Raw genomic sequence first — 12024 nt, forward strand, 5'->3', positions numbered from 1 at the left:
TAAATGCCTGTGATATATATATATATATATTTGTATGTATATATAGAACTATATTTCCCAACTAGGAGGCTTCTATCAATATATAATCCATGTTAGGAGGCTCTGAAAAATTAGGAGGCGTCCAGGGAGCCTCCTAATTCTAGCAGTGTTTATAGTGCTTAACAACCCTATAGAAGTATTTTAAACATGATTCCCATAATCGCCTTATATATCTATATTCATATATATGGAAAAGAGGAGACAACTCCAACAAAAATGTGTAATTCTCTATCAATAAATTATAAACCCTAGGAGGCTCTTATATATGGAACTAGGAGGCATATATCAATTTTGAAACATTCTTACTTTTAACTGTTTTGGTATCGTTTCAGTTAATAGCACAATCTATTTAAAAACATATTGCAGTAAGTTTATGACTAAGCATCAGCAAATACAAAGAATTAGCAGCTATGTCGGATACAGTCAGTTTTGCTAATATTCATGATAGCTTTATTAGATTTGAGAAATAAAGCTGTATATTAACAAACTACAATACATTGCAATTTATTTGCTGACCCTCTTTATAGTTTTCAAGACTGCCATTTAAGCACTCCCTTTTTTTGCAAGGTTTCTCATTGATCTGCTCTTTTTTGTGAAAATTCACAATAATTGCACATTATGGTTTCAACTGATGTTTAAGCATGGCTGTAGTAAAAGTTTAAATAAGTCTATAATCAGTACAATTCATATTTTCGATGCCGTTGCATCCAGCCACAAAACAAATCTTTTTTTGAAACTTTGCATCCAAACGCAATACCTGAGAGGTGGTTTTTTAGTCGAAGAATTGATTTTTTAAATTTATTGAAGTAAAGTGGCAAAAGTATAACCACAGTATATAACAGCTAGAGAGATGTAGCTGTTATAATATTGCTGTGGCTGTTAGGACTATTAGTTCTTCACCCATGTAGTCTACTAGAGCTTGGTAGCAGCAGAATGACTACATGTAAGGGAGCAAGTCACATTCGGTAAGTTGTTCATGTTATTTTAGTCAATTTACAGTTTATTTACTTGAAACATACAGTTGTAGAAAAGCAGTATAAATTTTATTTAATATTGAAATAGGACTAGCGTGAAAAAAGTATGTTTCAATTATTATAATTTTTAAGGAATGTAGCACAGAACACGTTTGATATATTTTTTACATCCGTTTATGTCATCCAACTGCTGATATTGTTCTGCATAGAAAAGTCAAGAAAGGTCAGCATTATATTACCAAAAAGGAAAAAATCAAAACTTTTTGTAAAGTCCTAATTTTTGACTTTATTATTGTTACATGAATGTTCAGTTTTGTAACATCAACACAGACACGCCAGCTGACAATTAATAGTTATTTTAGTGAATCAGTTAATTCTCCAACTTTAATCTATTTTCAGTTATTATTATTGTAATTTTTGATGTTTTTTATAATGTTAAGTAACGTTATTAATGTGGTTCTACCAACAGTCAAAACTGTTATTAGAATAACATGATCATAAAGTAATTGTATTATTGTTATCATGAATAGTGAGAGTTTGCGTATTTCAGTTATGATTTTGTAAGTAATAGTAGTACATGCATAGGCATAAGCAAGTAAGTGGGTATATGCAGCCTTTGAATTTTGAAACTTTTAGTATTTAGTTTGAATCTTGTGTAGTAATTGTCTAGTAATTAAGAGCTTAGCTGTTTTATAGAGCTTCAGTAGTAGGAGGCAGACATTCAAGTTTGCCAAAAAAAACCTAACCAGTGAACTAAAATGTGTATTTTGCATTCATTTTGGTTTGTATATCTGTTTATGCTACTTAAATTATCTTTTCATTTTTGTAGAAACTTGGTAAGCATTATTGCCAGTATATTCATCAGATGGCAGGGAGTACTAGACAAAGTTGGATGTTCTTTTCTAGAAAAGGTATGTTGCTAATTACACGTTGGTTTGCATAAAAAATATGTCAAAATAATCAAGGTTTCATCTACCAAAATTTATAATATTTTTTAACATATGCATAATTATAGATTACAAACTATAAAACATTATATCAGTAAGGTTGTATTTTGAAATGTAGTAAAGTTTGACGTTTTGGCAAAGTCACTATGATAAGCAAAACTTTAAATTCACCAACGCAAAATTTACTGCACAAAGTTTTACTGTAACTAGCAAATGTATACCTGACGTAAGAATGTAACAGCATGCCCAAAAGTAGTTTTTCTTTGAATAGTTGCAAATAATCAATGACGCTTTAGTTATAGATAACTGCTGGATGAGAAGCATTGATGGCCCACACCAAAGACTGATTTGCAGACATCAAATTAAAGGTATGCGATATTGCAATAAGTTGCTGTAAAATAGCACATTATACATGCAAACCAAAAATTAGTGTAATAATTTGATATAGCCATAGCTTCAGTAAGAAAAGTTGTTAATTTTTACAGGCATTGTATTATTTAAACGCTTACATAAACCATTATGCCACTTTTGTGTTCTATTCATCTATTATTGGCAGATTACATAAGATAAATAGCGCAAACCAATCAAAGGAATGTAGCAAAGCAAAGAGATTTAGTATTGCTCTTCTTAGTCTTTATGAGTCATGGTTGCAATTGCTGAGCAATTGCATAATTATATAAAATGAATAGTTTTCCATGGTTACTCATTACCACTTTTAGTTACTCAGTCAACACTGAGAGTAATTATCAGATTTGAGATATCATGTTTAGAGGCAGGAGATTGACAAATATTTTGTTGGTTTTTACTCTTACCGTATGCGAATTTATGCTAAATCTATCAGCAACTGCCGTATGCACATTTTTGCGAATTTTCCAACAATTGCGTGGTCACCTAATTTTATTATCCTTTAAAAACATAACGGATGATTTTAAAACTTTGATGGTATTGTCAGTGTGGTTCTAATATTTCTCTAATAGATTAGTCTAAGATAACCAAGCAGTTTCAAACTTTTTTTTGAGAATTTCCAAAATAAAAATGGACATTTTTTGTGTAAGTTTTGTTAAGTATCGCGCAAGTCAGAAAACATATAATTACTTACATGTATGTTGATGACACTATAGTCAATTCAAATTCAGATTTTTGTGATTACACAGATAATTAAATTAGCAGCAGTGACTCTGATGATAGTGAAAATAATAGTTTTTTAAGTGTAAGGGACATTGTAGAGCATCAATTTAGCTTCGTAGCGATTGTAGCTTCACATAGCTTTAGCAATGCACAAAGTGAAGGTACATTGATTTTTGCATAGCACTATATGTTAACATTTTAGCAAAATAAAATATATTACAAAAAGTTTCTAGATAAACTTTGAAGTTGAAACAAAATTGTATACATGCTTCATGTACATATCATGAAGCTAAATTGGCAATTTTCGGTGAAATGGCTGGCGGTAGGCCGGTAGCTTAGTTTGTACATGGGTGGCAGTAAAAGGGTAAAGCTATAAAAGAATTAGAGATACAAGTGTATGTATTTCCTTTTGAATGATTTAGTGAACTTTGATGATTCAAGACAATGAGTTTGGCGAATGATATATATATATATAAGATGCTGCTGAAGTTGCGCAATTCAACTCATGGCTTTTAATTATTACCTCAAAATGTTGAAAACACGCGATAGGAAGAGCCAGAACACTACTAAAACTCATAGTTACTCAAACCTGAAATACAGTAGGTTTTATACAAATTGCTGTACAATAACAAAACTGCAAAACTATTGGTTAAAATATAAATAGCAATATATATTATTATTTTTGGCCTTCGGTATCGGGCAGCATGTATGCAGTTTGTTTGCTGATGTTAACAAAAGTTTTACTAATAAGCTACATAATTTGCTCAATTATTTGTGTCAACTTTAAAATTTAAAACAAATGTAATGTTAGCACTTTTAGAATATACTACAAACAACGCAGAGGAACTTTTTGTGGCATATGACTTGAATTTAAAAGTTCTCTGAAAATGCAACTTGTATTTGCCCATTTTAATACTTTAAAATGTCAAAGGGAGCTCATAATGAAAGCAACTTTAATATAATTTCAACATGCTCAAAGCGGTACGGATGTTATGTTGACAAAAATTAAAAGGTAACTCTGTACTATGGCTAGTAAGTATTTACATGTATTTAGATTTTGCATTGATGCTTTCAATTAGGTAGTGTAGGAAATCTATTTACATTAGCTAAATTACCAGCATGTGCAATACCCAGCTTTGTTTCCTATCCATCCCAAACATTTTGCCAATGCTTATAATAATTCATTGCTCTTTTCAAATCTCATTTCTGAACCAAAGGTAGTTTTAGCAGTATAAGAACATATACTTCTCTTCCTATAGGTCTACTCAATTTTCTGTAGCAGCAAAGGCCATTGTTTTTAAAAGGTCTGTAAGAATTGTATTACTTATTTTGACTTCCATTGGTGCTCGTAGCAAATATAATTTCAGTACAATTTGCATCAATAAAGTTATTATTACTTGTTTGTAAAGTATTTGGAGCAAAACAATATTTTATGTGCACAGCAAACATTTTTGCTGCAAGCTTACCAAAACAAAATAAAACGTTTATTTTTATGTTACATTTTAATTAAACATCATGTTCTATTCAGTTATTGCTGTCAGTACTATGCAGTTATTGCTGTCAATGTTCTTTGTGCATTCTTGGCACACTTTTATGTTAAACTTCCAATGCATTAAACACTTTAGAAATAAAGTGTCCAAACAAGGATGCATAACATGAGATTTGTCACTGGCTTGTTTTGACCTATATCTAGCACTCTTTAGCCAAAGGTGTCTAGCTTTACTAAAATATTTGGTAGTGAAATTGTACATAAATTCATTGCCTGCATACACATCAATCATGATGCGTTCTACTATTGCCTGCTTAGCTAATTCACTTTCTACTTCTCAATAGCCTCAGCCTCCGAATGAAAGCTATTGTTGTTATTCCTATTCTTTGTAACTTTATAATGAAGGAGGTTGTGGTTGGGCAGCTCATTCGCTTTTCACTCTATTAGAAATATTGCAGCACAAGTATAACTGCAGTAATAAAATCTTCACAGAATTGCATAATGTGGTCTTATTCTCCAAGGTCTTCTCACTAGCAGAAATGACCTATGTACTTATGCAATTGTGGTTTGTGCTTAAAGTGACTCATTCTCCTAATGTGGCATGGCTTGCTATCTTCTTGCATGCTAGTCAATTGATTAAATAGATTGTAAGAAACAAGCCAACCTCTCATTCCTACACAACCTAAAGACTTATCACATAAGTTCAACCTTCTAGCGAGATTGTAGCCGCTAAACATTTTGCTTTTTTCACGCGTTTAGCCATTTAGGGTTTTGCAGCAGCAGAAGAACAGACTAATCATGTCACAATTGGTATATTTGTTTGTCACAAGTGTTTTATATTACTTTTGCCAATTTTGTCATTGAATTAATTGTACCATATTATGGTGAAAAGGCATCATGAAAAAGTATTTTACTTCGCCTCTATACCAATGCAAAAGGTTAGACCGGTAGTGGCCATTTTTGACCTTTAGGGCGAGCCACTTTAAATACTATATCTAAGCAACTTACTCATGTCATCAAATTGCGACGGCAAACAACAATGCATAGGTTTTCGCAGCTAATTTGGATTTGGATTTTACTGCCTTAATTGCAAGATCGTAATATTGTCAAGTTAAAAAGGTCAAGAAACCCCAACTTTATAATGCTAAAAGAATGAAATTATTACTAATTTTCATAAAATGATAACTTTGTAATTATACACAAGGGTAGTTTTGTGAGATTAACCGACACACATTAAAATAGTTATGGTAACATATAGCACAGTAGCCAGCAATTGATGAATATCTGTGACTCTGTCGATGCTCCTAACTTTTGTAACTTTTTAAAAAGCATTAAAATAATTATGGATGCTTTTTATTCTGATTAGTAGTGTTAGCTGATTGATAGCACCAAACAGGCAGAATTATTAGTAGCCTATACTATACTGCCCTGAGCAAGCAAAACGCTGTATCTTGATATTTGTAAATTGTTCAGCACAAGCACAAACGCGTTTTGGTCAAGCCTGGCATCAGTATTAGCAGTATTTTAGTTGTTTTTTTTATTTAATATGGTGAGATATCCAACAATCTTTACTGAATTTTTTTTTCGTGAAACTTTAAAATCACAGGAGTTATTTCACTTAGGGCATTTTGTTTGCTTAAATTGACAATTTACTAAGCTGGCACTAGGCAATCAAAACGCCCTATCACTGCAGATAGGGCCTTTTGATTGCTTAATTGGACTGGTTTCTCATTGTTAGTTTGCCACAAGACCATTTGCCATGACTGGATTATCAAAGGATTACAAGTTTAAATTCTGATATTAACCCGCAATTAGTCAACAAAATGATATATGTTGCAATTCCTATTACTCATCCAGTCAACACATGGATTAAAACCCTGTAATAGCCATATTTAGCTCAAAAGTTAAGAGATGATCAAAGATCTAGGTATCCTTTAAACCAGATGTCATGAAATGAAAGGAATAAGTAAAATAGTAGTTTAAAAAGATCAAACGCTTTTATTAAAAATAATTTAAAGCAAACAACTGAGTGCAATAATGTCAGTATTTTAAAAAAGCAAAACCTTCCAATGGACATGTAGATAAAACAAATTTTTTTCATCAAATCTCTGAGTCGGATCTTTAAATCGAGACTTTTGTCACTTAGATATCGTCTTGTCATAATAAATATATTATGATAAAAAATATAGCAATAAGATTGAGCACTTAGAAGTGCACTAGTTTGTATGAGCTGCCTTGAAACAACCAAATATATATGCTTCAGTTTCGCTTCCCTTTGTTTATATACTCTTTGATTACATAATGCTGCTCATAATGTCCAACTTTGTGTATGTTCAGGCCAATCAAAACGCTGTATCTGCAGATAGAGCACTTTGATTGCCACTTTATGTGTGCTAAATGTGGATAGGGCGTTTTGCACATTGTGAAAAGTGCTATCTCTGGTGGTCTCAGATATATGAAATTTCGAGACATGTTAGATCTCAACCTAAATTACATATAAGCACAAAAAAGTGAATTTTGAAAAACTTTTCAGATAGGGCGCTTTGCTTGCTTAGGGCAGTATAAAGTTATGATAATGTATTATTTTCATTGTAATTAACAAGTTGATGCATTTTAGTCGTAATTTGATACAGATTTAAACTAGAGGCTGAGTCATAAGTAAGTGACTGGAGTAAATGAAATCGTTTAAATTGTTGAAGCTTTAAAATCTATGTTTCAATTTTGTAGAAGAATATCGCATGAGATAAAATATTACAGCTTCATAGAATATTAGTAATGGGAGGTAGGGACACGGGTTTGCTGAAAAACCTAAAAACAACAGGCATCTTTTGCATCACTTTTTAATCTGCATAACATCTGTTTGGGCTATTAAAATTGTTTTGCTTATTTTGGTAGAAACCTGGTCACCGCATCCAAGCACTATATCTACCAGATTGAAAATGGTATGAAGCACAGCTGGACGCTTTCTTGAAGAGGGTATGTTGCTGATTAACGGTTAGTTTCCACAAGAGCGTGCCACATTAATAAAAGTTTTATTTCAAAAAATTTATAAGAAATAATATTACTATAAAATTTATGTTTGAATGCCATGGCACTGCATTTTTTAACCCTTCCAATTATAGTGGCAAAAATTGTCGATTGTGCTTCATAATATATGTTCAACCTTTATTAGCTTCAACTTTATCTAAAACCTTTTTGTTATAGATTTTATTTTTCCAACACGTTAAAAAATAGTACTATTCAAAAAACTTAATGCATTCCTACTTCGTGCATTGCTAATGCTATGTGAAGCTACGATCCCTTCGAATCTCAAAAAACAATGCTCTACCATGTTCCTTACTCTTACAAAAACTATTACTTTGACCACCATTGGAGTCACTATTGGAGCTGCTACTTTAATTATATGTGTAATCACTAAAATCTTAATCTGTCAGTCATCAACAATCATCAATAATGTTATCAACATAAGTAATTATCTGTTTTCAATTCTGGATGTACTTGCGAAAGCTATAATAGCACTAAATATTTCGAAAATCAGAAAGAACAAATGTTTCTTTTTATGTTGAAAAGTCCTAAACAAAAATTTAAAATTGCTTCGTGAGTTTAGGGTAATTTTACAGGGAAACTTTTGGACAACACTGTCAATACCATAAAAAGTCTTAAAGACTGTTAGTTATGTTGTCAACGAATAATAAAATTAAGTTACTACGCAATTGCCAGGAAATTCGCAACATGCACATATGCTGGTCGTCCATTGATTTCGCCTAAATGGGCATGCAGCGGTGAAAGGGTTAATAAAATATTATGTAATCTCTAATTGAATCCCATTCATTTAAACGCCCCTCTACTAGACCTGTACTATAATAGATGACGGTTAAAGATAGAACGCCGCCGTTCAAGTGAACGTTACTTCTTTTGAAAAAAACACATAAAAAACTATATAACACACAAACTAAGCTGTGATTCAGTGATAACATATACACTGGGCGTTGAGCTTGCAAAATGCCATCGTTAACTGCTTATTCTAATGCTGTAGCATGTGCAAGAAGTTTTATCCTCAAATAGTAGTACAGATTTCATCATATTTGCTAAACCGTTTTTTCATATATGCCGAACTATCAAGGCCGCTTAAACAATAAAATTATTATCAGCCTGATAGAGTTATTAATTATTTCCACGGTGCTACTTTCAAAGCTTTAACGAAAACACTGTAAAGCTTAGAAGTTAGAAAACTCGCTTCAATATGCATTGACAAAAGTATTAATTGCTATTGTTGTAACTGAGTCATTGTTAGTAAAAATTAGTCAACATTTTTCCATCCATCCTGTCCAAAATCGGATCCAAAGATCAAAGAATGTTGAAGTCGCAGTCAGCTGGAGGTGGTTGTCAATTAAAGGGTGACACTCTAGTTTTCAACACTTCTAGAATAGCACTCGAATGAATATGGCCTTCAAATTAAGATTCTACCTTATGTCAATTTAGCTGTATTTCAGAATGTTATAATATTGGAGTTTTGGGTCAAGGTTAAAATAGCAAGCATAACTTTGCAAATATTGACGCAACAAGATTTTAGTTTTAAATAAGGCTCTGCTTTCATATATTTGCAAATCACTAATGCATGAATTTAAAAAAAACCCAAGGGTATATTTCTCTTTGTGTAGTAGCATCTAATCAAAAATGCATTGATTTTAAATAAGTGCAGAGTGACATACATGGATTATCAACACCGAAGAGTGATTTTCAGACATCAGATTAATTGTGGGTGATGCTATGATAAGTGGCTTTAAACTAACACAATGTACTAGGGAACCAAGCGTGATTATTTTGCTGTAGCTCAAATGCAGTAGAAAAAATAAAGGTGTCTAACTTTTCAAGTATTTCAGTCAAATTCGTTGCCTACATAAATGCTGACACTAGTCTTTGTGTTCTGATGCTGTCAGGTTACAAAACATAGCTCTCCTAGTCAGAGGTATTTAGGTATCTAGAGCAATCTAGGCATTAGTGGTTTCAATGAACACCTGAACAATGGTGTTTAACCACATTGCTTGACCCCATAGGTCAAGTATTAGCCTAATTAATGACTCAATAAATAGCTACCCAGTCAGGTCACACTAAGCTTAGCAGCAATCGTTCTGAACACTGGCCATTGAGACTGCTCAATGAATGTTAATCCTGATAATTTCTCTAATAATTTGAAGCAAATAGAAATCCAAACTGCTCTATCGCATGCATGCAAGTGGCACACCATTTAGTTTCATAATTAGCTACTAAAGTAGTATATAGAAGTGGTCATCAAAGTACCTTCTACAGTATATGTGTGTTTTGAATAACAATACATTGGTTAAGTATTATATTACTAAATGAGAAATGACACTAACGAGCATTAATGTCCTTATTGTTCACTTGTATCTTAGAAACCATCAATTCTGTTTTTACTTGCAGCACATAAACCAGCTTATTTAACTTTTGAATGGAGCTGAGCAAAGATATGTGATTCACCAAAGCCATAGCTTATCAGATTTTTATAAATGATAATTCACATTATTTACTATTTCAGTCAGCAGAAAACGGTAAAGTGCAGAGGAAATAGCAGAATTTGACAAGTACTGGACTGAAAAATCAGGCAAACTGCCAACAAGATCAGTGTTGGATGCTAAACACTCAACGCTGCCTAACAGAAGTGGTACAGTGATTCGGGCTAGAGCCAACAACTTGCTAAAGAAGGCTGCGAGAAAAAATGCCAGCTGAACTTTTTATGTTGTTGAACCTTCTTATTATCATTGCGTTGTATTTGTCAATAAATGTGCTCTTTTTGAAGACTAAAAGAGACCAACTCCGCAGTAATGCACTTGTATAGTTATTTTGTATCAAGCAGTCTTAGCTATTATTTTATGTACAGAAAATGTGCATAAAACAATGACTATGATAGATAATACAATACCGACAATAGATATTATCTGTTGTACTGCACTGTACACTATGATGTATTATTCAAGAAACAAGCTCTAAGATAAATTATAATAATTCTTTTAAAGAAAAACTAAATATAAGGAAATATGCCGCAGCAGCCAGTCTACTGACAACTTACTGTCAAACCGACAAGCCCAAAAAATTACTTAGAACGCTGTGCTTGACTAAAAACAATCAGAAATTCACTACACAATGAGAAATATATCTTTTTGGGTCATTTTCCAAATTTAAGTGAATGTGTCTGAGTAGAATGTTCTATCAATTTCTTGACAGTTCAGGGCATTATTATTACTGGTAAAATGTGAATAATAGCACTCAGTATTACTATTGATCAATAAAACCACCCAAAGTCAAGAGATCTAAAGTTAGAAAAAATTTGGTACTGTGCTGGGTCCAGCCCGACTGATCATTGCTAACAATAAATTGCAGTAAGAAAGAAGTTTTGAAAAGCGAAAATGCCCTCAAGATAGAATGTTATTGTATTTTTATTGGCTCTCTATGTGACATTAAGTTTTTCCCTGGGTTCTACATAGGCACAATGGGCTTGTTTGGAATCTACCCAATTTATGGTGCTGTAGTATTGCGCAGGTTTTGCAACCTGACACTCCATTCCCGAGTGGGGAAATGTTTTTACTTAACGTTCTAAGAGTGGCTTAAGATGAATAGAAAGACATTGCTGTTATTGTATGTTAGATTGAGTAAGTAAGTATGTTGTGCAAGTAATTCATATTATTACTGTAGATAATATGCACAGCAAGCAAAAATGTGTGTGTTTCATTTTAGCAATCACAGTAACTGAATTGCGTCCATGCATTGTTACCAACTAATTTTTTTTAAGTTTTTGTATGCAGTGCAGCAGCGATATGTGACTGAATAAGAAACTATAACATAGACCATATTTACAAATATTGAGTTACATTATTCGTTTATATTAGTGAGCAGAAAGTTATGCAGCCTAAAAGAAAATTGAGAGTTCAAAAAGCCATGATCGGAAGATTGAGGCAAACTACCAAAAATGCCAGAGCTGTATACTGTTAAAAGAAATTGGTGTTTGAAAATTATAATGATGACTTATGCCCGAGCCCACAACTTACTCAAGAAGCTGCAAAATTAAACTGGCAGCAGGGTCTTCTTGTTGTTGAGGCTTTTGTAATATCGCATTAAACTTGACGTCTGAATAAATTTACTCCCTTTGGTGACTAAGCAACGACCATTCTATGGTACTTGACTAGTTGAATTTTTTAGTATCAAGCATGGTGGCTGTTGTTGTTTTAAATACAAATTTATTGATTCCTACGTTAAAGTTTAACATACTATACAATATATAAGTTCTAACAACAATTATTGTTGATTTATACAGATTGTTGTTTTATTGTACAGATTATAGCAGACTCTTAGTTGATCTATAAGTGATAGCAACATCTCAAATTATATGTAAGCCATGGCACCTCTGCATTGATATGTAAGTTATAGCAAC

General features: G+C 32.5%; 1 protein-coding gene across 1 annotated transcript in view; it reads right to left on the reverse strand.

Moving 5' to 3' along the window:
* LOC137408752 (putative acyl-CoA synthetase YngI) overlaps positions 1-12024 on the reverse strand; it is a 62609-nt gene that overhangs the window by 19018 nt on the left and 31567 nt on the right. The window lies entirely within an intron of this gene.

Source organism: Watersipora subatra, chromosome 11 (genome assembly GCF_963576615.1).
Source record: "Watersipora subatra chromosome 11, tzWatSuba1.1, whole genome shotgun sequence".
Classification (NCBI taxonomy): domain Eukaryota; kingdom Metazoa; phylum Bryozoa; class Gymnolaemata; order Cheilostomatida; family Watersiporidae; genus Watersipora; species Watersipora subatra.